This window comes from Marmota flaviventris, chromosome 10 (genome assembly GCF_047511675.1).
Source record: "Marmota flaviventris isolate mMarFla1 chromosome 10, mMarFla1.hap1, whole genome shotgun sequence".
NCBI classification, from domain to species: domain Eukaryota; kingdom Metazoa; phylum Chordata; class Mammalia; order Rodentia; family Sciuridae; genus Marmota; species Marmota flaviventris.
Window position 1 is genome coordinate 31,362,327 of NC_092507.1, and position 23,574 is coordinate 31,385,900.

The following is a 23,574-nucleotide window of genomic DNA, read 5'->3' on the forward strand; positions in this document are numbered from 1 at the left end:
TTAATAAGCTGGACAAATATTTGAACAGACATTTCTCTGAAGAAGATAAACAAATGGCTGATAAGCAAATGAAAAGATTCTCACTATCACTAGTTGTTATGGAAATGCAAATCAACCACAATGAGATACCACTTCAAACCCACTTGGAGAAATATGATCAAAAAGACAGTGTCAATGTCTTCGTCTCCCCAGGCTGCTATAACGAAATACCACAGACTGGGTTGCTTAAACAATAGACATTTATTGCTCACAGTTCTCTAGGCTATGAGTCCCAGTTCAAGGTGCTGACTGATATGCTTTCTGGTGAGGGCTCTCTTCCTGGCTTGTAGACATGTGCATTTCGTGAAGAACTCAGATGACCTTTTCCTTATTTGCACGTGGAGAGAGAGAGAACTTATGTTTATTTCTTTCTCCTTTTCTTCTTCTTTTTAAAATCATTCTAATTTAATTTTATGAAATATTTTAGGAATATGGAAAAGTAAAGACAAATATAATTGACCTCCATATAACCCATTCATTTGATTTAACAAAGGTGTAAATTTTGCCAACTTTATTTCATTGTAGGAAATAAAATGCTAAAAGCACAGCTGAAGCCTGGTACCCTCATCCCTTCCCACTTCCTCTCCTTGGTTTAACCACTAACCTGAAATTGCATGTTTTTATAATTTTATTACATATATGAATGTGAGTATAAAAATTGTTTTCCAATTTTTTTATTATTTTTTCCAAATATTTTATTGTGGTAAATACAACATAAAATTTACCATCAAAACCACTTTAAGCATATAGTTCAGTGGAGTTAAATACAGTCATAATGTTGTGTAACCATCATTGATATCCATCTCCATAATTCTTTCATCTTGTAAAACGGAAACTCTGTACCTATTAAACAATAACTCCTCATTCCCTTCTTTTCCCAAGCCCTGACAACCACCATCTATGTTTTGTCTTTATAATTTTGACTACTCTAAGAACTTCACATGAGTAGAGTCATACATTGTCTTTCGTGACTATCTTATTTCACTTAGCACAATGTCCTCAAGATTCATGCATATTACATGTGACAAGGTTTCCTTCCTTTTTAAGGCTGAATAATGTCCTATCATAAGTATATATACCACAGTTTTATCTATTCATCTGTCAATTGACACTTGGAATGCATGTTTTAGCTATCATGAATAAGGACCTTTATCACTTCTTCTCAAGCCCAGTCTCTAAACATAGTTGCATAGAGCTTCAATGTATGAATTTTGAAGGGACACAAACATTTAGCAAATAACAATTTAGTGAGAATGTGGAGAGATTAGAACTCTAATATATTGCTAGTGGGAATGTAAAATGGTGGTGGCAGCCAATTTGGAAAATATTTGGAAATTCTTCAAAATGTTAAATGTGAATTATCATGTGGTCCAGAAATTCTGCTCATAGGTGTATATGTAAGAGAAACAAAAATAGATCCACATAAAGATGTATATCTGAATGTTCAGAGCAACATTATTCATAATAGCCAAGAAATAGAAATAATCCAAATGTTATCAACTGATTAATGGGTAAGTATGTAGCACTGTCATACAATGGACTGTTACTCAGCCCTCCAAAGTGATGAAGTACTGACACATGCTACAATATAGATGAACTTAGAAAGCATCTTGCTAGATAAAAGGCATATGGTGCAATTCCATTTATATGAAATGTCCAGAATAAGCAAATCTATACAGAGAGTAGACCAGTGCTTGTCTAGTGCTGAGAAAATTGGTAGAAAATGATAGTGATTCTAATGAATATGGAATCTGGGGGTGGGAGATGAAAATATTTTAAAATAGATTGTGATAAAAGTTGCACAACTCTGAGAATAAATGAAAAGTTGTTAAGTTGTACACTTTGGTGAATTGTGTGGCATGAGAACAACTATGCCTCCAAATAGTTGTTAAAGAACAAAGGGCATGTTGTAGATAGGAAAAAATTTCAGAAGTGGAACTATTGGATCAAAGGGGAAATGCATTTAAAATTTTGACAAAATGGACAAATTGGAGGTCCATAGAGTTTTTAGCATTTTTTTCTCCTATCAGGAATGTATGAAAATACAAGGCAGATTTTTTTTTAATCTCTATTTTATGTGTAAGGAAACTGAGGCATGGAAAATACAAGATCACATAGTTGATAACATCCAAGCTGTAAGTGAAACAGGACCAGTGGTTTTGTAAAACCTGTACTCCAAGTTAGACAAATGAAAGGAATTAAAGGGATATGGATAGGAAAAGAAGAACTCAAATTAGCACTATTTGCCCATGATATGATTTTATACATAGAAGACTCAAAGAATTCCACCAGAAAACTTCTAGAACTAGTGAATGAATTTGGCAAGGGAGCAGGATATAAAATCAACACCCATAAATCAAAGGCATTTCTATGTATCAGTGACAAATCCTCTGAAAGGGAAACAAGGAAAACTACCCCATTTACAATAGCCTCAAAAAAATAAATAAATAAATAAAATACTTAACGAAAGAAGTGAAATATCTGTACAGTGAAAACTACAGAATGCTAAAGAAAGAAATTAAAGAAGACCTTAGAAGATGGAGAGATCTCCCTTGTTCTTGGATAGGCAAAATTAATGTTGTCAAAATGATCATACTACCAAAAGCACTATACAGATTTAATGCAATTCCAATCAAAATCCCAATGACATTCCTTATAGAAATAGAAAAAGCAGTCATGAAGTTTATCTGGAAAAATAAGAGACCCAGAATAGCTAAAGCAATCCTTAGCAAGAAGAGTGAAGCAGGTGGCATCACTATACCAGACCTTAAACTATACTACAGAGCTGGTATTGGCACCAAAATAGACTCGTAGACCAGAATAGAGGATACAGAGACAAACCCACATAAGTACAGTTAACTTATATTAGACAAAGGTGCCAAAAACATATATTGGCGAAAAGATATCCTCTTAGGTGCTAGGGAAACTGGAAATCCATATGCAACAAAATGAAATTAAACCCCTATCTCTCACCATGTACAAAACTTAACTCAAAGTGGATCAAGGACCTAGGAATTAAACCAGAGACACTGCACCTAATAGAAGAAAAAGTAGGCCCTCATCTCCATCATGTTGGATTAGGCCCTTACTTCTTAATAAGACTCCTATAGCACAAGAATTAAAATCAAGAACCAATAAATGGGATGGATTCAAACTCAATAGCTTCTTCTCAGCAAAAGAAATAACAGTGAGGTTAATAGAGAGCCTACAGAATGGGAGTAAATTTTTACCACACACAATCAGATAGAGCATTAATCTCTATGATATATAAAGAACTCAAAAATCTTAACACACACACACACACACACACAAATAATCCAGTCAATAAATGGGCCAAGGAATTGAGCAGACACTTCTCAGAAGAGGATATATAATCAATCAACAAATATATGAAAAAATGTTCAATATCTCTAGCAATTAGAGAAATGCAAATCAAAAGAACTCTAAGATTTCATCTCACTCCAGTCAGAATGGCAGCTATTAAGAAAACAAACAACAATAAATGTTGACGAGGATGTGTTGAAAAAGGCACACTCTTACGTAGCTGGTGAGACTGCAAATTGGTACAACATATTTGGAAAGCAGTATGGAGATTCCTTGGAAAACTGGGAATGGAACCACCATTTGACCCAGCTATCCTGCTCCTCCTTATAACCCAAAGGACTTAAAAATGGTATGCTATGGAGACACAACCACATCGATATTTATAGCAGCACAATTCACAATAGCTAAATTGTGGATCCAACCTAGATGCCCTTCAGTAGACGAATGGATAAAGAAAATGTGGTATATATACACCATGAAATATTACTCAGCATCAAAAGAGAATAAAATCATGGCATTTGCAGGTAAATGGATAGAGTTGGAGAATATCATGCTAAGTGAAGTAAGCCAATCCCAAAAACCAAATGCCAAATGTCTTCTCTGATATAAGGATATTGATTCATAATGGGGATGGGGGATAGTCATGGAAGAAATAGATGAACTTTAGATAGGGCAAAGGGGGAATGGGGAGGGAAGGGGGAATGGGGGTAGGAAAGATGATGGAATGGAGACAGACACCATTACCTTAAGTACATGTATGAAAACAAGAATGATGTGACTATTTTGTGTTCAACCAGAGACATGAAAAATCGTGCTCTATTTGAGTAATATGAATTGAATTTCATTCTGCTGTCATATATAACTAATTAGAATAAGCAAAATTTTAAAAAAATCTAAAAACCTATTCTCCATTGACTTAGTGTTTTTCTTACGGTCACTTTGATCTTTAAAAAAGCATTGGTTTGGTTGCATTGACTTATTTTCCTGTTTCTCTTTAATGTGTTCCTGCCCTGATCTTTATTGTTTCTTTTTTTCTGCTCATTTGGGTTTTATTTACTCTCCTTTTTCTCTTTCTTAGGGTAGAAGCTGAGAACACTATCTGAAACCTTTCTTCTTTTCTAAGAAAAGTGTTTAGTCCTATAAATTCCCCCTAAGCTCTGCTTTAGGGGCCTCCAACAAATTTCGATGTATGGCACTTTCACTTCATGTCAGTTGAAAATAATTTCTCATGTCCCTTTTCTTTTCTTTTTTGACCCTTGAGTATTTCAAAGTGTCTTATTAGTTCCCACATATTTGGGGATTTTCCAGATATCTTTTCGTTACTGATTTATAATTTAATTCCATGTGGTCAGAGCACATACTTTGACTAATTTTAAATATATTAAAATTTGTTTTATACTTGGACTATAACCTTAGTAAATTCTTATGCACATATAAAATATGTCTATTCTACTGTTATTTGGTTGAGTGTTTTATAAATGTCAATTAAGACAAGTAGTTGATAGTGGTGTTCAAGATTGTTATGTACCCTTGCTGATTTTGTGCCTTCTTGTTCTATTGATTATGAAGAGGAATATTGAAATATCTCCAATTGTATTTGAGAATTTGTCCTATTATCCTTTCAGTTCTATCAGTTTTCCATATATATATATATATGTAATATGAATTGAATTGCATTCTGCTGTCATATATAACTAATTAGAATAAGCAAAATTTTTAAAAAATTTGAGTATTTCAAAGTGTCTTATTAGTTTCCACAGTGTGTGTGTGTGTGTGTGTGTGTGTGTGTGTGTATATATTGTTTTTTCACAGATTGAACCCAAGGGTACTTTGCGACTGAGCTACATTCCCTGCCCTTTTTATTTTTTATTTTGAGACAGGGTCTTGCAAAGTTGCTAAGGCTGGCCTTGAACTTTCAATTCTCTTGCCCCAGACTTCCCAATCTCAAGGATTGCAGGTTATATGCCACTAACTATGGTTGTTTACTGTATTTTAAAGAACTACTATTAAGTATATAAATGTTTGGAATTATTATGACTTTTTGATAAATTGACCCCTTTATCATGAAATTGTACTTTTTATCACTGGTAATATTCTTTACTTGAAATATGTTTTATCTTATGCAAACAAGGTCCTCTCAGCTTTCTGTTGATTGCTGTTAGTATGATATACTTTTATTCATCATTTTAATTTTAACCTATTTATTTTGTTATGTTTAAAGTGAGTTTATTACAGGCAATATGGTTGGATCTTGCTCTGTATAAACAATCCAACTATCTTGATCTTTTAGCTGTGGTATTTAGACCATTTACATTTAATGTGCTTATGACTGGGTTTAAATCTATCTTTGTGCTATGTATTTTCTATTTGTTCCATGTATTATTTGCTCCTTTTTCCTTCTTTTTCTGCCTTTTAAAAATTGGGTATTTTTATGACTTTATTTTATTTCTTTTCTGGACTTAAATAGGTATAAAAAAATTTTTAGTGATCATTTTTGGATTAATAGTGTATCTTTTTAATTCATCCAATTCTATCTTCAAATAATTTTATACTAATTCACATATAGAATAAAAAAATTTTCAACAGAGTGCTTCCATTTCCTCCTTCCCAACCTTTGATGTTGTTGATGCTTTACTTCTGTATGAATGAATACTCATCATTATACTTTAACCAATAAATTGTATTTTAGACATATTTTTAAAGATAATAAAAAATTTTGATAGTTATGTGGATCCACGTTTCCATCTGATGTCATTTTTCCTTATTTCTCACAGATTTCCTTTAATCTTTCTTTTAGAGCAGGTCTGCCAGTGATCGATTCTTTCAGCTTTTTTATTTTGCAAAAAGTCTTTTTTTACCTCTGATTTGAAATGTATTTATATTGGGAACAGTAGTCTAGCTTGGTGGATATTTTGTTTTTTGTTTTGTTTTTTCATTTTATACTTTAAAGATATAATTTCAACTGTCTTCTGCCTTGAAATATTTCCAACAAGAAGTCTGCTATCATTCTTTTATTTCTTGGTATATTATGTATGCCTTTTTCTCTACAGCTTTTTTGATTTTTTGTCTTTATTACTTGTTTTAAGCAGTTTTATTATTATGTGCCTTAGTGAAATCTTATTCATACTTATTGTGCTTGATTTTCACTGAGTTTTTTAAATATCTATTTATTTTTTAATAGATATTAAATATTTTTTAATAGATATTGTTGTGGTTGCATACAATACCTCTATTTATATGTGGTGCTGAGGATCGAACCCAGGGCCTTGCACATGCTAGGCAAGCACTCTACCACTGAGCCACAACCCCAGCCCCCCCCCCCCTTTTTTAAAAAAAATTCATGCTTTCTAGTTTTTCCAAACTTGGGAGATTTTTGGTTATTTCTTTGAATATTTATATGTTCTCCTTCTCTGTTAGGGATGGTAATTGCACATATGTTAAGCTTCTTAAAAGTTTACCATAGCTTTTTAATGACCTGTTTATTTTTAAAAAATATTTTCCCTATACTTCATTTTGGATAGTTTCTATCGCCATGTCTTCAAATCTACTAACCTTTTCTTCTGTGTTGTCAAACCCATCTAGCATATCTGTGTCCATACAAGACATTATATTTTTTCATATCTAAAAGTTTGATTTGGGTCTTTTATTTTTCCTTTCTCTATGCTTAGCATAATCAATCATTACTCTGTCTTTCTGAACATATAGAATATAGTCATTATAATTGTTTTAATGACTTGTATACTAATTCTACCTTCTGTGCTATTTTTGGGTCAATTTATTTTGAATAGTTGATCTTCTCATATGGGTTATATTTTCCTATTTCTTTGCATGCCTGATAGTTTCTGGTTGAATGTGAGACATGGTGAATTTTACCTTGGTGTGTGCTGATCATTTTAGTATCCTTATAAATCTTCTTGAGCTTTGATCTGGGTTGCAGCTAAGGTTACTTTAAAAGAGGTTTCTTCCTTTAGGTTTGTTTTGCAGTTTTGTTAGGCAGAACCACTACTCCTCACCCCCCACTATCAAAGAAATAGCCTTCTAAGGAATCTACTTAATGTACCATGATCTGTGAGGTTTCCCACTCTGACATATACACAAAGTTTTCCGGGTCTGTGTAAACTTTGGAAATTGTTTTTTTGCTCAATTTTGGGAAAATCTTTCTTTAGACTTGGGTGGTTTCCTCACACCCTAGTCCTGCTTGACATTCAACTTAAATCCTGAGGGGACTCCTGAAGATCTTTGAAGCTCCTTCTCTCTCTAGGAAGCTTTCTTCTCTCAGTTCTCTAATCATGAACTCTAGTTACATTAGGCTCTCAGACTCCCTGCTCTATCTCCTCGAGTTAGGGAGGTAGCTGGGATCTGCTCCTTGAGCTGCAACCTAGAAACTGTCCCCAGGTGGAAGCTGGCATCTGTAGGGCTCACCTCATTAGTTACTCCTCTCTCAGGGATTACTGTTTTGTGCAGCCTGGGGTTCAGGGTCTGAAAACTGTTGCTTCATGTATTTTATTCAAGGTTTTTAGTTGCTTTAGGGCAGAGGGTAAATTGACTCCATATTTCATCTTTCCAAAAACCTTATAACTCCAATTGTACACTTACTTATACAATAATCTTGAATATTAAGTATGATCATCCCCATTTTACAGATAAACAAAATTGTGAGATTAAGTTGTAGTAGAGTAGGTAAAAAGGTGGGTTGTGCAGCCAAAAAATCTGGGTTTGATTCTCTGATCCCCCATTTATTAACTTTGTGACCCTGGGAACATTTCTTGACCTCTGTGCCTCAGTTTGCCCTCTTATAAGAATTGGAATGATAACAATAGAAATGAACTTATAGGATTGTTGGGAGGAATTGAATAAGGAATTAACATATAACTGGCATGCAGTTACCACCTAACTATTAGTTATTATCAGAGTAGAGTAGTTGAAAATCTAGAGTTGGGTGACAGGCATCCCCATGTTGAATTCCAGCTCTGTCACTAACTCACTGTGCAAACTTTGCCATGTCTATTAATCAAGGTTCAATTAGAGAAGCAGAACCACTAGGAGATTCTAACGTGAGACATACAGGAAAGGGGATCCTGAGAGCTATAGTTCAGCTGAGACTGGTTGACACATTACAGCGCCACCACCCCACACTACTCAACTGCTCTGAGAGTCTATTTCCTCATCTCTGAGATGGGATAATGATGCCCCTCATTGGATTAAGTGGCATCATGCACATGAAGCTTTGCACGTTGTCTGGCACGGGGTAAAGTTCCATAAAACTATGGTTTTTACCATAGTTTCCCAGGATCCCACAGATAATAGCTGCCGGAGGAGTGACCTGAACCCACGGCTGCTGTCCCCAAATCCTGTTGCTCTTTCCATTGCACCATGCTGCCCCCCTGTGCTGGGCCTGGGAGTCTGGAAATGAGTAAAATAGTCCCTGCCCACAGGATCCCACTGTTCCCTAGTGGGTTAGCCAGGGACACAAATAAATATAATATAGGTTAGGAAAAGGAAGGCAGTCTCCATTACCCCGAGCCTTCTGGAGACTGGCTCTTGCTGCATACATACTCTGTGCCTGGCACAGTGGTGGGCAGCTTTTGTGGTGACCACAGTTAGTCCTCCCGATTAAAGAATGAGCTACGTATTAATCCCATCCCTGCAATCCAGATAAGGGGACTGAGACCCAGAGAGATTAAGTCACTTGACCTAGGTCACAGAGTGCGCAAATGACAGACCACCCAGGTCCCAGGCCATGGCTAAAATGGCAGTGGACACTGCACTTGGGAATCTGTCCAAGGGTCACTTCTATACGGGGGACACCCTGAGCATGGAAGCCAGGGCCGACTCAGGAGCTCCTCCCAGGTCTGCCCCTGCACCTGAGTCTGCCCGGGGGCAGCGGGCGCATCGGTGGCTGCAGTGCCTTGGTGGTGGTGGCAGCAGCGGCAGCAGGGAGACAGTCACACCTCGCTGTTTTGTAAACTGTTTCTCACAGCTTGTTTGTTCCGGGTTAGGGCTGGAGCGGCACCGTATGGAAGTGTGACTCATTGTTTAATGTGGCAGCTCATTAGCAGAGCTTGTTGCTGCCTCTCATTTCTCTGCTCTTGCTAATTGGAGAGCCCAGTGGGGCCCTGGCTTCCCGGGAAGAACCAGCCCAGCCCCCACAGGGCTCCAGCTGGCCCTTGCCCCTCCTGGCTCCCTAGGGAGACCACTCCAAGCCTGTGGACACTGGTGTCTGTCAGACTGTGTTCAAATCCCAGCTCATCCTGGCTGTGTAACCTCAGACAAGGCATCCCTCCCCTCTGAGCCTCAGTTTCTTTATCCACTTAATGGGGAAATGGTATCCACCTTAACAAGGTAGGTGAAAGGCACAGTATTAATGTGTGACGTCCCCTGGTATGTAGTAGATACTCAATAAGTAGTGTTTTGTAGTGTTGCTATCATTAGGCTAAAGCCGCAGAGAGCCCCCTCAGTCCTGACCTACCTGTGCTAGTCACCCAGCCCCGAGGTGCTCCAGAAGGTCAAGGGACAAGGACAGTTTCCATTTTGTTAACCTAACAACCTTTCTTCCTTTCATGCTTAATCCCTCCTAAGGCAGATACACTCAGAAGAGGCTCCATTTGCTCTCTGTGTCCCCAGGAGAAGCAGCACAGCCCAGCTTTGGACCTCCCTGCCCCCCTAGAGGGAAGGTCCTTTCCCTGCCTCTCCCCCTCGAATCCCTGTTCCCTCTGAGGCCACACAGAAGTGCCTGCTCGGTTGCCCCATGACTGGCCTTTTCTATTTGAAGGCAGTGATCACATCCTCTCTCCAAGTTTTCTGTCCAGGTGGGTCTTGTCCAATTCCATCAACTGTCCCTTATGTGACCTTCTTCCCGGGGTCACTGAATACAGCTCACTGGACGGCGACACGTTAGTGCTGTGGCTTCATTCTGCATGCCTGACCCCATGTGGGATCTAGAATTCCATGCAGTCTCCTGCAGAGTGGCAGAAAGTGGGGGGTAGGCAGCCCCAGCTCCTCCTACCAGAGACCTGCACTTTCCAACTGTATGTGAACCACATGTGCAATTTTAAAATATTATTAGTCACCTTAATAAAATTAAACAGAAATGGATAGCATTAACTTAAAAATATTTCTATTTAAACTAAGATATCACTTCAGCATGTAGAAATCATTAACGAGTTGAACACGGTGGCCATGCCTGTAATCTCAGCTCCTCAAGAGGCTGAGGCAGGAGGATTATAAGATTGAGGCTAGCCTTGGCAATTGAGTAAGAACCCAAAAGGGGCTGGGATGTAGCTCAGGGGCAGAGTGCTTGCCATGTATGCATACGACCCTGGGTTCAGTCCCCAGTACTGATACAAACAAAAAAATGTTAATTAGATCCTGTACAGTTTTTGTCCATACAAAATTTTTCAGTTGCATGCTTTCTTCTTCTAGAACACCCCATTACGGACCAGCCATGTTTCAAGTACTTATAACCACTCAAGACTAGAAGCTGTGGTGTGGGATAGTGAAGCTCTAGATGGTGACTCTGGCCTTGACTTTGGGGCTGACACATCACTCTGACTCAGGAGGGAAGGGTGGTCACAAGCTTGAGGGTTGTTGGGGCCTGTTTGGAGGTCTGGGTCTCAATGTTGGTTCTGTCACTAGTTCATGACATATATGGCAGGCTTAGTTTCCAGGCTTAGTTTCCTCATCTGACAAATACCAGGTGACAGGAAAAGAGTAGCCCCTGCTCCGTGCCGTGGACTCTGGTGCTTATTGTGCTGGTGTGAGTCCCGGGAAAGCCCGTGTTGTAGGCTGAACCCCAAGAGTCACTCCAGGGCTTGGGACTTCACATAGCTGGTGGATGGGTGGCTTCTGTCTTCCTGGCCACCACAGGTACCAGTAGGGTTTGGTTTCAAGCACTTAGTCCCACCCCTGTCCTCTTCCTGTTGTGAATCCTCCCTAGTATCAGACAAAGCACAGGTGTTAGCAGCCTTTGAGGTGTTGGCAGGTGGTGATCTGCTAGGTGGAGACACCTCCCTCTGCCCAGGCATCCATCTGTCACTCTACAGCTGTCTGGCCATGGTGGCAGAGGCCAGGTCTTGGTCCCTCCTTGTGCCATTCCTGCTGTGCTAGAGCCCAATAGAGAAAACCTGAGACATCCACTGCCCAAGGCTCCCTCCCCTCATGTGCGCCCTCCCCAACTCCTCTGGGGATGTCTCCTCCCTGACCACAGTCTTCCTTCCTTTCCAAGAGCCACCTGCGTAGCTTTGAGCAAAACATGTCACTTGACAGAATCTTAGTTTCCATGTCTGAGATAGGGAAGAATTCCACCTGCTCCCAAGGCTGGTGGGAGTGGGCGTGGTGATATGTGAAGGCCCTGGCTCAGTATTTTGAGTCAAAATTAATTGTGATTGAATCTTTATAAATCATTTAAGAACAACTCAGCCTTGTTCTCCCACACCAGGTCCTTGCTGGGCTCCTCTGCATGCTCCACACGGCTCACTTCCTAGTTCCCTACCATCCGGGTCCTCTTAACCTGGGTGGGTCTGCCCCCCTCAGACTCCTGTTTGGGGAATTCATCCACAGATAACCATTTTTCTCTAGGAAGAGCCACAGAATGGTGGGGCCAGAGGGGAGCTTGGTGATCCCACCTGGGGTACCCCATCACCAAGACCAGCCATGTTTGAAACAAGACAGAGTGACTAGTATCATGAATCTAAAGTATATTTACTTTAAATATACTTAAAAGTATACACCCTTCCCTGTGTTTCCAAAGAGAGGCTAAGTCACCTGATTTTAACTTTTCACGGAAGATTCGGGACCATTGTTCAGGACAGACATTTCCATGTGACAGTGGAGTGGAAAGAGCTGACCTTTGAATGCCCACTCAGTGCCGGGTGTCCAGTGGGGTCGTCCCAGCCTTACCCAACCCCGACATAAAGTTTGAGTAGCATCCTCTTCACAGAGGAGGAAACTGAGGCTCGGAACTATTTAGACTTGCAGGGCTCTCATGCAGAAGAGCTCGGCCCTCCCCACCTCCACATTGCCCCCTCCAGGGCCTCCGGCTCCTACTTGAGTGTCCCTGGCCAACAAGATTTCTTAAGTGACCTCCATGGGCTGGCCTCATCCTTGCCGGGGCTGGGAGGTCACACTGTGGGCAGCTGCTGCCTCACTCTGGCCTGCTCGGCTCTGAGGAAGCAGTTACTGCAACACATGCTTTTACTTTCTGTAACCACTCTGTCCTCTTGGCTTTCTTGGTGGCCCCTTTCCTAGCTTACCACCGCTCCTCCCAGATAGCCTTTCTGGTCTACCCTTGCTCTGCTCCCCCGAACATTCTGGTGCCCTTCCACAGCCCCCTCTGGCTTTCTCTGCTTTTCCCATCTTGCTCCAATGTCAGTCTCAGGGTCTTCACTGCCCCCCCGCCCCCACTGTGATTTCACCATCTCTGCACCAAGGACTCCCCAACCTCATCTCCTGGGTAGGTTTCTTCCAGAGCCTCAGACTGTCTGCCCACGGCCTGCTGCATGGACCTCACCTCTGGCTGTCACACCAGCATCACAAATTCAGCTCCCCCGACAGACTCCATCCTCTTCCTCTGAACCATCTGCCCCTTCTCCTGCTCTGCCCCAGGGGACATCTCTCCCGCCACACCCACAGCTGATGAAGTAAAGCCTCCGGGCCAAGCGAGTCCAGGGCTCACTGGATTCTCAGTCAACAGAGAGCGCTCGGGGTGACTTGTCATTCTCATTTCACAGATGAAGATAGGGGGACACTGTGCACAAGTTCCTGGTGCATGGCGAGCACTTGGCAAGGGCTGCTTCTCTCTCTGGCTTTTGGTTTTTCAACAGTCTAAATTCATAAATTCAATCAGCTATGTTCAAGCTGAGCCAGAGCGGACAGCAGCTGTTCCCACCTGAGAACACCTACAGGTGTCCGGCCCACTCCGAGCCTCCAGCTTGGCAAACAGATCACCCTGGCTGGTTTCTAGTTCCGAGATATCTCACTCTCAGCTCTCCCCCTCCCGAATTCCAGACTGCCTCAGCAGCCTGTCTAGGAGGAGGCTGTGCAGAGAGTTTTACCGGAGCTCAAAGTGAGACCTGCAGCCCCCACACCTGCCTGTTTCCTGGAGTAACAGCCTAAGGACAGGCCATGGCAATGTTTTGTGGTATATGAGCAGGTGGCAGTGTGCTGGGCCTCCACCTGCCCAGATATGTGGCCTGTCACTCCAGAACTATCCCAACCTGGTTGCTAATTGTGAGGCCAGATCTTCGCCCCTCCTCTGTTCTGTTTACCATCATTGTCATCACCCTTGTGACAATCATGAAAAGTAGGTGTTATCAATGCTGCCTTGCAGCTAAGAAAATTGGGGCTCAGAGAGGCAAAGCAACCTGCCCAAGGTCACAGAGCTCAAGCCAGTTTCTTTCCATGTCAAATTTCAGGGTGACCAGTTGGTTTGAAAGAGTAAAATTAAGTCATTCTTCAAATGACTTGTAAAGTGTAGGCATCAAAAAATAAATAAATAAATAAAAGACTTGCAGAACGAGTTCCAGCAAACACCACCCAAAGACTTGCCTTCTGCCGACTCCGGACCAGGCGCCTTCAGTCCACTGTCTCCATTGTCTTCCCACTGCTGTTTTAGTCAGCTATGTCACTGCTGTGACTAAAAGATCTGAAAAGAACCACTGTAAATGGGGAAAGGTTTATTTGAGGGCTCATGGTTTCAGAAGTCTTCGTCCATAGAAGGTCGACTCCATTCCCCCGGGCTCAGGATCAGGCTGAACATTATGGAGTGGGGAGTGGCAAAGGGAAGCAGCTCACATCATGGTGATCAGGACGGAGAGGGAGAGGGAGAGAGAGGGAGAGGGAGGGAGAGAGGGAGGGAGAGAGAGGGAGAGTGAGAGAGATCTAGTCTTCAGATACAAATATACCCCAAAGCTATGCCCCAATTCCCACCTCCTCCAGCTGCACCCTATCACTCTAGTCACCACTCCGTTAATCCCTACCAGGGGGTTAAATCCCTGATTGGGTGGAATACTCTCACAACCCAATCTCTCTCCTTCTTGCTCTGTCTCACACATGAGTTTTGCGGGGCGGGGGGGGGGGGACGGGACATCTCATATCCAAACAATAATACCGGCCAACCTTGTGTGTGAAGGGGATTTCCCCCTATCCCAGAGGTGACAATGGGGATTCTGTCAAGCACAGTCATTGCTTAAAGTCCCACAGGTGACAGGTGATGCCTTCGAATTGGAAGATGACTTTTGAGACTTCAAACCCAGTGCTCAGTCCTCCTGTGAGACTGTGGTCAAGAATGAGGCCCTGGGTAGGATTTGGGGAGAGAAGCTTGGGCAATGTGACGTCTGGAGTTTCACTCTACTGTGTTCTGGAAGAGCAGAGACAGGCACAAAATCCATTTTGTGGTGGGTGGAGCGGATAAGGACACCGAAGCTTTGAGAAGTATAGTACCATGTCTGAACTTCCACAGTTGGAAAGTGGTGATATGGTATTCCACTAGCATCTGTCTGATTCAGGCCTTTGTCCTCTGCACCAGTCCACACTGTGGTTGCCAAAGCCACACTCCCCCTCCTTCTGACAGTTTCTTCTCCAAGCCAGAGCCTGAGGTCCATTGAGAAATCTGGATCCTTTTCTCTCAGATGGAAAGTACTTGACCCCTCTGCTTTATACCCCCACACAGTGTCAGGTACTGTCACTGTGATTTGCGTGCAGTACTTGCTTAATCCTCATAACAACCCTGGGAGGAAGGAGCAACTATTATCCCCATTTTTATGGCAAAAAATCTGAAGCCTCAAGAGGTCGCACAATTAGAACTGAGGGAACTGGGAACTGAAATTTGCATCAGAGACAGACTCCAGATGTAGATTCTTTTAAGTTGGTTTTTCTTTTTTTTTTTTTGGCCGTACTAGGAATGGAACCCAGGGCCTCGCACATGCTAGGCCTGTGCGCTTCCACTGAGCTAAGTGTGCAGCTTTGCCTGTGGATACTTTTTTTTTTTGGTACTGGGGATTGAACCTAGGGGCACTTAACCACTGAGCCACGTCCCCAGCCCTTTTTATATTTCTTATTTAGAGACAGGTTGCATTGAGTTCTTAGCTCACTAAGTTGCTGAGGCTGGCTTTGAATTCATGATCCTCCTGCCTCAGCCTCCGGAGCCACTGGGCATGCGCCACTGCACCCGGCAGGCTGTGGGTTCTTAACTGCTGCCTCTTCCACTTTTTCTTGTCTGGATATGGTGTAGGTTTCTCCTCTGAGGTATATCATGCCATGAGCCCTAAAGATCAGCGTCCAAATCTCTAGCTACTCTGTCCCTGTCCCTAAGTTCCCTCTCTTTTTAAAGATACCACTTACATTCATCTAACACTATGGATTATGTCTTTCTGTCAGTTGGGGACCTCTTTGACCATTCTTGCACCTAACCTCCAATTGTCACAATTACCTTCATGGTAGGCATTATAAAGTCTCTATTTTCCTGAGGTGTCCGTTGAGTCTCTAGGGTCTCAAAGGATGAGTATCAAGCTCCAAAACCAGCTCTGACTATCTCCAAGACCCATGACCTCTCTCCCCACTGCACTCCTACTGGAAGGCCCTGATCCTGGAAAAGCTGCCATTTGAAAAATGATGTCTGTTCTCTGGCCAGCCTTGCCCACCTTGCCCAGGTGCTCACACCAGCTGAGACTCAGCTCTTGCTCACACAAGGGACAGAAAGGGAAGGTCTCAGTGATGCCTGAGGCTCTCTGGTGATCTGAGAACACGAACTGGGGGTGTGATCCTCATGACTCTATCACAAGGGCCACCCAGAGGGCAGGGCCCAGCTCCAGCAGAGGACCAGACACCTGAGCTTGGGGCTGATATGCATGCATCTCTAGCCACTGGTCACATGCTCCTCAGTGGAGACCTTACTGGCTACCTTCCCTAAGACCCTCCTGAGCACTTCCCAACCCCTGGGAACTCAGCAGACTGAGCAGGGAGCATATATAACACCAAGCCACTGAGCTCTTCAGCTGGACTCCATCGGCACGCTTTCACTGATTCACTAAAGAACTTTCTCGAGGACAGGCGTTCTAGCAGCTCTCTTTATTTGTCTTTCATTATTTTTAATTTGTTGTAAAAATATTCAACCATACAAAATTTATAAAGTAAAAGGGGAGCTTCCCATGACCCCTAATATCATTCTTGATTAGAACTAATTACTCTTCACAATTTGGGGGAATTCTGGAAATTCTTATTCATGTGTGTATAAATATTCTGCATGTGAATTTACGGAACCATACGACGCACAGTGCCTGGCAGGTAGCAGCACTACTATTTTTCTGTCACCTCTTTTTTACTTGGTGTCATCTGACTTCTTTAGGTTAGCACCTAGAAGTCTACCTGGTTCCCTTTAAGAGTTGCTTGGTTTTCCTGTGTGTAATTATGCCATAACATGATCTCCTTCAATGAACTTCCCTCACTTCTTGAGGGCCTGTCATGTGCCTGTCACTGGAGCAGACACTTTGCATACATATTTTTATGCATATGTCATTCTTATACTCACCTACCTCATGCTTGGCATGCTATAGGTGCTCAGAGAATTATTGGAAGATCCAACACAAAGTCTCATATGGGTTCCAATCCCTACCTTTTCCCATTCTCCATTCAGGTCCTGAGCTGGGCTCAAGGAAGAAATGAGTAAGACAAAGATCCTGTGCTTCAACAGGTAGGGAAACAAAATTGCAGCAGAGAATATGGAAAAGAAAAAACACACAAGGACCAGAGGAGGAATGACTGACAGGTCCTGATAGTTAATTTTTTAAATATTTATTTTTCAGTTGTAGTTGGACACAATACCTTTATTTACTTATTTATTTTTTATGTGGTGCTGAGGACCAAACCCAGGGTCCCGCACGTACAAGGTAAACGCTCTACCGCTGAGCCACAACCCCAGCCCCATGACAGTTAATTTAATGGGTCGACTTGACTGGGCCAGTGGGTGCCCAGATTAAATGTTATTTCTGTGTGTTTTTGTGAAGATGTGTCCAGATGAAGTCAGCATTTGAATCAGTGGATTCAGGGAAGGAGATTGTACTCCCAATATGGACAGGCACCATTCAAGTTGCTGAAGGTCTGAATGGAACAAAAAGTGGAGGAAGGGAGGATTTATCCTTTTCCTGCCTGCCCACTTGGGATGGGACCTCCCTGTCTCTGGACAAGGATTTATACACCATGGGTTCCCCTGGTTCCTAGGTCACTGGGCTTGGACTGGAAGTACACCACTGGATCTCCTGGGTTTCCAGCTTATAGCTGTGATGTGGAACTTGTCAATCTCCATAATTGCAGGAGCCAATTCCCCATTATCTATCTATCTATCTATCTATCTATCTATCTATCTATCTATCATCTATCTATCCATCTTCTATTGCTTCTCCTTCTCTGGAGAATTCTGACTAGTACAATACCCAGAGGGGTCCAGACGGCTCAGCTGAGTTTCAAAGGGTACGAAGAGTTCATCAGGCATACGGGGGAACTGCACTGGAGCTGTCTTCACCCTACATGTGACATACTTTCTGCATCTGGGATTTTCTCCCTCATTCATCATTCCCACCACATGTACTCCCTTAAAAGAGGATTTGGGTTAGATTCTAATTTTTATAAAATGACACATACAATAACAATAAGAGCATTAAGCGAGGAAAAGGAGTAAGAGTTTTGTAATAAAACAGAAAAAGAGAATGAGCCAATAAACCTAAACTGAGGATAGTTACTGCAGTTGAATACACGATTTAGCTCTATGCTTCCCAGTAGGCAGAAAGCGCCGTGGTTGTACCTACTGCAATTTATGGACGAAGGGGCCACCAGTAGAGCCCGGGCCCACTTACCCCTCTCTATTGGCCCTTGGTTTATTCACTTGTTCATGGCCCCTTTGTGTATTTAGCTGGTTGTATAGTTTAGATTTTGAATGTCCCACAAAATCCCATGTGTTGAAAGCTTGGTCCCCAACCCACAGCACTGTTGGAGGTTGTGCCCTTTTAAGAGGTGGAGCCTAGTAAAAGGAAGTTAGATCATTTGGGGTGTGTACTGAAAAGAGACAGTAGGACCCTGGCCCCTCTTCTTCCTCTCTTTCACTGCCCAGACAGCATGAGGTAAGAAGCCTTCTCTGACACACGCCCCCTGCCCTTCTGTGCTGCCTTTCCACAGGCCAAAGCCATGTAGGCCAAAAGACCACTGATTGAAACCATGATACAAAATTAACCTTTCCTTCTTATAAGTTGACTATCTCAGGTACTTTGTCACAGTAACAAAAAGCCTCCCAACACAACTAACTGGTCAGCGTTTTGGATTGATCTTGGATTGTTACTAAATTGGATGGTGAGGTCATGGAGACCACAGTTTGGAGCACCTACAACTGCCCCACTCTGTGATATGAACAGAGGATAAAATGAGCCTCAGAAGAGTGAAGCAAAACACTAGCCAGGTTGGCCTAGGGGCCCACATCTTCTGATCCCAGCACAGTCTCTTCTCCAGTTTGGTGGGCTGATATAATAAAACCTCATAGACTGTGACTTTCAAAATCAAGGTGTTGGCAAATCAGAGCTTAGGGTCAGATATCTCAGATCCAGGAACCAGCCTGTGTGATCAGTTTACCAAGCTGGAGCGAGCAGGACCCCTGCAGGTATCTCAGGTGAGAACAGCTGTTACCCTGGCTCAGCTTGAATGTAGCGGATTCATTTATTAATTCAGACTGTTGAAAAATCAAGTCATAGAGAAGCAGCCATTGTAAGTGCCCACTGGGTGCCAGGAACTTATATCATGTCTTCATCTGAAATGGGAATGACAATGAAGTTGTCCCCAGCTCTCCAGGTTGACTAGGTATCCAACAAGCCATGGACTCACTTGGCATGGAGAGTATACTCTATCAGCCCTTGAGAAATGTCACTATTATTACCTTTATCGTTATTATTTTCATCTTCCTCACAACTGTCTCATGAGGTACGAATGGCCAGTGCTTCTCCATTGCTCAGGAGGGTGGCTCAGGGAGATGACACACCCCAGGGCCTGAGTTACAGCCAGGTTTCTCACCAGGCTGGCTCAGCTCAATCCCTGTGCTCACTCCACTCTCAGTGGCAGAGGTCAGGACATAAAATGAAGGTTGAGGACAAGCAGGCAGAAGACAGTCAGGCTTGGGGTGAAGTGTATATGGTGTGAGGGTCCTTTACTGGGTGAAGGGCCTTTGAATGGCAATTGTAGAGGGAACTTGGACACACACGGTGGGCTGCAGCTGAGAGTGTGGTCCTTGTGCTGGGGCCAGGCTCAGGCCACGCCCAGCACCTAGAGGAACAGAAGTGGCCACAGAGCAGGAAGGCTGAACCCAGTGCTCAGGACTCCAGGCAGGGTCGGCCCTCTGAGGGACCGTCTCTCTGCACTTGGGTGTTGGGAACCTAGAAAGGGTAAAGCAGCATTGATGGACCACATTCATGACTCGTCTTCATTCCATTTAACTCCAGTGTTAAATTGCAATGAATCAAGGGTAGAAGTTGAGGGCTGGGGATGTGGCTCAAGCGGTGGCGTGCTTGCCTGGCATGCGTGCAGCCCGGGTTCAATCCTCAGCACCACAAACAAAGATGTTGCATCTGCCGAAAACTAAAAAAAAAAAAAAAAAAAAATATTAAAAAACAAATTCTCTCACTCTCTCTTTTTTTTTTAAAAAAAAAAAAAAGATAGAAGTTGAGGGTGCCATCTGAGCCCGTTTCTTAAAGTGCTCAGAGGAGAAGACAGAGTGTCCCATCCCTGCTACCCTTTCAGCCACCCTTGGCCTGGGCTGTCTATGCCACCCTTCCCTGACATCACCATGTGTGTAGGCAGCAACCAGATGAGAGAGGCAGTTGCAATGGTGGAAGCTCAGGTCCTGCGGTTGGAGCACCCTGGCTTAGAGCCTGGCTCCGTGACCTGAAGAAAGTGTGTTTACATCTCTGAGCCCCTGCTGCCCCTTCTAAAACAATGCCAAGCTCTCAAGGTTAATTAAGGTTCAAGTGAGAACGGTGGAACCACTTAGTGTACAGGCTGCACTTAGTAAGCACTTGATGAATATTATTGTCTATGTCATTGTCTTACTTCATTTGGGCTGATATAATAAAACCTCATAGACTGTGACTTTCAAAATCAAGGTGTTGGCAGATCTGGTGTCTGGTGAGGACCTACTTTCTGGTTCATAGACTTTGACTTCTCACTGCAACATCGCATGGCAAAAAGAAAAAAGAAGTCTCTGAGTCCTCTTTTTTAAATTTAACTTCTCTTTATGTTAGAGTATTATAGTTACACATAGTAGTTGGGTTCATCTCGATAAAATCGTACCTGCATGGAATTCAAACATTTCAATTCACATGCCCCCACTTTTCCTTTCCCTCCTTCCTCCCTTCATTCCCCTACTCTGCTAATCTTACTCAGCCATAAAGAAGAATGGATTATGGCATTTTCTGGTAAATGAATGGAAATGGAGAATATCATGCTAAGCCATTCTCAGAAAATCAAGGATTGAATATTTTCTCTCCTTTATGGAAGTTAGAGCAAAATAGGGGAAAGAAGGAGGGGAGAATTGTATATCATAAAGGTCTAGGAAAAAAACAGTAGAGTAGAAGAAAAAGATCAAAAGAGAAGGAGAGGAGATGGGAAAGGGGATGAAATGTGGAACCAATTTTTAAAATCATGCTATGTGCATATATAGATATACCACAGGGAATTTCACCTTTATGTATAAGTAGAACCAGTCAAAAATAAATAATACTTGAGTGAAAGGGAAGCTCCATTGTGTATATATATCACAATTTACTAAACAATCCATCTATTGACAGGCATCTGGGTTGCTTCCATAATTCGACTGTTGTGAATTGTGCTACTATAAATGTTGAGGTGACTGTATCGCTGTAACATGGTAATTTTAGTTGTTTTGGATAAATACTGAGGAATGGGATAGCTGGGTCATAAGGTGGTTCCATTCCTAGTTTTTTGAGGAGTTTCTATACTGCTTTCCAGAGTGGTTGTACCAGTCTGCAATCCCAACAATGTCCGAGTGAGTGTACCTTTTCCCCCCACAACCTTGCTGGTATTTATTATCATTCATCTTCTTGGTGACCGCCATTCTGTCAGTTCTCTTTTGTAAGGGCACTAATCCTATTCATGAGGGCTTCATTCCAGTGACTTAATCATCTCCCACAGGCCTCATCTTTTAATATCAATCATTGCGGGGGTGAGCGTTTCAACCTAGGGATTCTAGGGAGACTTAAACATTCAGGCCATAGCTGTCATCATCATCATCATCATCCTTACAACAGCAGTGTGAGGTTTCCTCTTAAGATGTCCTTAGTTTCCACATCTGCAAAATGGGAATGGTGCCAACTACTGCAGAGTGTGGCTTTCAGGATTCAGTGAGAGGACCCAGTAGTGTCGTGCTTGGCACAGAACAGGCTTTCCCCCCTCCTCCTCCTGTCAGCCACCTGCATGGGGCTGGTTGTTCCAATGACCTAATTCACTGGAGCCCACAGCCTTTCTGGAGGATTCCCCAGACAATAAGGTCCTAAGACCCAGAGTCAGGCTGAGGAGGCGTTGATACTTTCCATGCACCTCGGGAACGAGGGTAAGGTCAAGTTGTCAGCCAGAGAGAGAAATAACAGGTCACACAGCTCTCTGTGCCACAGGATCTCCCTCTCACTCTTGTACCCACTCTAAAGGCACAGATGGTTTGATTTCCACTTTGCAGATGGGGAAAGTGATGTAAGTGACCAGTCTAGGTCACACAGCACCTCTCCATGGGCTTGGTACTTCCTGCCTCCTTCCATAGCTGCCTATCATCCAGTGCTGGATGGTGATGAGGCAGTGGGGGGAGGGGGAACAATCAGTCCACCTGGGTACCACGGATGGACATCTGGAGGCTCCCCACACACAGAGGCTCACTGGTTTGAGGAAGTCTGCTATGACCATGGTCTGGTGGGCCTGGGGGCCTGGAGAGAAGCAGGCAGTGAGAAGAGCCAACCTTCTTGAAACCTCAGGTTGTTTCCAATGCCTCCTTCTGCTCACAGTCAGGATTGGCTCTTGAGAGTTCCAAACTACTTTAGTATTTTGCAAGTCAGTCTCAGGGCTCTGTGAACATAGGCTTAGATGGGAGCTTTGAGAGGATCTGTTTCAGGCCACCCACCCATTCGATGGAGCCCCAGAAAGAAGTGACTTAGCTAAGGAGGTTGCAGCCAGTGTTCTGATAGCTGCATTAGATCATGGAGATGAGAAGTCTGGGGTCAGGATCACCCAGAGCAGAGGTCACATGAACAGGACGGGCAGGAAATGACAGGGCAGTGAGGCTATGGGGACACGCTAATTCTTATTCTGCTGGCACTGTCAGCAAGCTTTCACGTTGTATTTTCCCTGCAACCACCCTAAGAAGTTGAAGAGACATAAGTCTCAGAGAGGCCCAAAGTCAAGCAGCTTCTTAGTGAAAGAGGCAGAATTCAAATTTGGACCTGAATTCAAACTTGGATCTCTGGTACTGGTACTGGATTCAGCAGCATCCCCTCAAAATTTGCGCTCTTCCTAGAACCTCACCATGTGACCCTTATTTAGAAATGGTCTTTGCAGATGTAATTAGCTAAGTTAATATGAGGACATACTGGGGTAGGGTGAGCTCCTGATCTAATATGGCTGGTGTCATTATAGGAAGAGGAGAACCACCAGGAGACAGGTGTATGAAGACACGGGCAAGGAAGAGCGCCGCGTCACTGAAGATGAAGGCAGAGGCTGGAGTGAGGATCTCAAGGCAAGGCTAGCAACCGGCAGGAGCTGGGAGGGGTGAGGAAGCGCTCTCCTCCAGAGCTTTCAGAGGCAGCATGGCCCTGTCGACACCTTGATTTCAGAGTTCCAGCCTCCAGAGCTGTGAGACAATAAATTCCTGTTGTTTTAAGCCACCTACTTTGTGGCACTTTGTTACCGTAGCCTTAGCAAATGAATACTTCTCCTTTCCTAGGTATAGGAGGAGGAAGGATTTATGGGCATCATGGATCCCAGGTGAGGTCCTGCCAAAATCTAGACTTTGAGGGCAAACTGAAGGCAGAGGTGAAGGCTGAAGGGAACACCCACTTCCTTTTCGTGGGCTCTGCGGGACACCTTACCTGCGGGATCTTGATTACCTGCTGGTTAAGTGTAGCTACTCCCATTTCAGATATGAGGGCATTGAGGTTCAGAGAATGGAAGTCATTTCCC

At 43.1% G+C, this 23,574-nt stretch overlaps 1 long non-coding RNA gene across 2 annotated transcripts in view; it reads left to right on the forward strand.

The window, feature by feature from the left end:
• The window catches only part of LOC139707246 (uncharacterized), a 59,150-nt gene extending 35,871 nt beyond the window's left edge, over window positions 1–23,279 (forward strand). For both annotated transcript variants that reach the window (XR_011708819.1, XR_011708820.1), the window contains one exon: window positions 23,032–23,279. This is a non-coding gene — a long non-coding RNA (uncharacterized lncRNA). The remainder of the gene's footprint in view (window positions 1–23,031) is intronic.
• The last annotated feature ends 295 nt before the right edge of the window (window positions 23,280–23,574 follow it).